Source organism: Gossypium arboreum, chromosome 11 (genome assembly GCF_025698485.1).
Source record: "Gossypium arboreum isolate Shixiya-1 chromosome 11, ASM2569848v2, whole genome shotgun sequence".
Taxonomy (NCBI): domain Eukaryota; kingdom Viridiplantae; phylum Streptophyta; class Magnoliopsida; order Malvales; family Malvaceae; genus Gossypium; species Gossypium arboreum.
This window is the reverse complement of record NC_069080.1, coordinates 79,714,627-79,717,162: the sequence shown is the minus strand read 5'-3', so window position 1 is coordinate 79,717,162 and position 2,536 is coordinate 79,714,627. Positions and strand designations below refer to the sequence as shown.

Genomic DNA, 2,536 nt, shown 5'->3' with positions numbered 1-2,536 from the left:
TAATAGAGATAGCAGAGTTCTCATTTGAACCTAGGAAATAAATCGGATATTCATGCAATGACATATGGGTTATTGTAGGCTAGTGTAAGACATGTCTGGGACATGCATCGGACACATTATGAGAGCCAGTATAAGACCATGTCTGAGACATGGCATTGGCATTGAGACGAGTGCTAGTGTAAGACATGTCTGGGACATGCATCGGCCTCGGAACGTAAGCCAGTGTAAGACATGTCTAGGACATGCATCAGCTACAAAATGTGTCAGTGTAAGACCATGTCCGGGACATGGCGTCAGCACGTATATGTGAGAGCTAGTGTAAGACCATGTCTGGGACATGGTATCGGTAACTTGCCCCGTGTTTAAGGCTTATGGAATATCTGATGGTGTTCCGAATGGTTCAACGGTGAGAGTAATAATTTTAGCTTAATGAAAAAAAGTATAACCGTGTTGTGAGTGGTACAGGTACCTAATTGGTACGTATGAGATATAAACTCTATATACATGATTTGTGGGTTGTATAAACAACAATGAGTAAGTTATACTTATGCCTACCTTGATATCATGAGCATAGTGATTGTTGATGCATTGTTGTTGTATATTACTTATATGCAACTTACTAAGCTTTCATGCTTACTCCCTTTCCTTTTCATTTCCTTACAGTGCAACCTAATTAGCTCAAGGATCGCCAGAAGTCAGATATATCGATCATACTTTCAGTCGAAGAAATTGGTATAGTTGGATTTATATTTTTGAATATGGCATGTATAGGGCTCAGACTTTATCATTTTGTGTCTTTGAGAATTAGCCAATTGAAATGACTCGGGTTTGGAACCCTTCATTTAGTATTAAACCTTGAATGATAGCTAACACTCATTTTGAGTTATAAAAGATGTATTGTCTTGGTATTGGTTGGTATTTTCATGGAACTAAGTATGTAAGAGTGGCAATGAGGCTTGGTAAATGGCCTTATATTGTCCACACTGGTAGACACACCGGCCTGTGTCTAGGTTGTGTGTGACACACGGTCTGCACCATGGGCATGTAGTCCGGCCGTATGTCCCCTGCACATAAAAGTTTCAAGTCAGTATGCATGGTATTAAACACAAGGGCAGAGACACGGCCGTGTGTCTCAGCCGTGTGGTGGACACGGCCTAGTACACAGTGTGTGCCATGCTCGTGTGACATTTTAGGGCTGATGTTAGAAACAGAATGTCCAAGTTTTTGCACACGGGCTAGAACACGGGCGTGTCATGGTCGTGTGAGGGACACGGGCCAATGACACGTACTTGTGTCCAGCCGTGTAAAAACCCCTGTAGGTGTGAAATAAAAATTAATTCCACACGGGTGTGGGACACAGGCATATCCTAGAGTGCCCAGGCCGTGTGAGCCACACGGGCCATCAGCACGACCATGTCGAGATGGTTATACGAGCGTGTTACCCTTCCACACGGGTGTGTGACCTGTTTTAAGGACAAAATTTTCAAAGTTGGATTAAGGATCCAAAATGGCTCCAAATAGTTTTCAATGATCGATTTGGGGTTTATAGACCCCTAATAAGAAGTCTAAAGTAGATATAGAAAAAAAGTTTAATTTGGACCGAGTCTCGGTGACTTGAGATCGTTTGTAAACATGAGATCAAATGAGGTGATGCCTTGTACTCTGCCCCGACGTGGGTTACGGGTATGGGGTGTTACAATACATGAGTCTAAAAGCAGGAATGTGTCTGCCATGACCAAGTCATTATATGATGGGTCAATGCATAATGAGTCTGTGTTTGTCTCTAGAGTCGTAAAAAAGGTCTGTTAGGACCAAAAACACGAGCCTTTGAAAAGGCAAGTCCATGAACATAACACTGAAGGACCATATCGTGTAAGACCGTAACTGATGGGTTATGACATCATATGAAAAATTTAAGGAAGGTTATTACCTAATGTGGTTTTCTATATGTCTTAAAATGATAAGGAGCAAACCTCTTAGGGAAATCCCTATCATTTAAACTAGCCTTGATATACAATCACATAGCCAAATTCGTAAGCCACTTCAGGTGTTTTGTTATTGATAGTCCCACTAGCAGCTGTGTCGATAAGTTGCCTTGTTGAGGGGTTCATACCGTTGTAAAACGTTTGAACCTGCAACCATAAAGGTAACCCATGGTGAGGACACCTTCTCAAGAGATCCTTGTATCTCTCCCATGCATCAAAGAGTGTTTCGAGATCCTTCTCATAAAAGAAGAGATATCATTTCTCAACTTAGCCGTTTTAGCTGGCAAAAAATATTTAAGTAAAAATTTTTTGGTCATTTGTTCCTAAGTAGTGATTGACCCTTGTGGTAACGAGTTCAACCACTTTTTAGCTTTGTTCCTCAACGAAAAGGGAAATAACCAAAGGCGAATGGCATCATCAGAAACACCATTGATTTTAAAAGTGTCACAGAATTCCAGAAAATTTGCCAAATGAGTGTTTGGGTCCTCATCCTACAAACCATCAAGCTGAACAAACTATTGTATCATTTGAATCGTGTTATGTTTCAGTTC

General features: G+C 41.0%; 1 non-coding gene across 1 annotated transcript; it reads left to right on the top strand.

The window, feature by feature from the left end:
- Positions 1–2,148: 2,148 nt before the first annotated feature.
- On the top strand, positions 2,149–2,254 carry LOC128284685 (small nucleolar RNA R71). Its single transcript, XR_008275108.1, has one exon. It is a non-coding gene; the product is annotated as a small nucleolar RNA R71 (small nucleolar RNA).
- Positions 2,255–2,536: the final 282 nt, after the last annotated feature.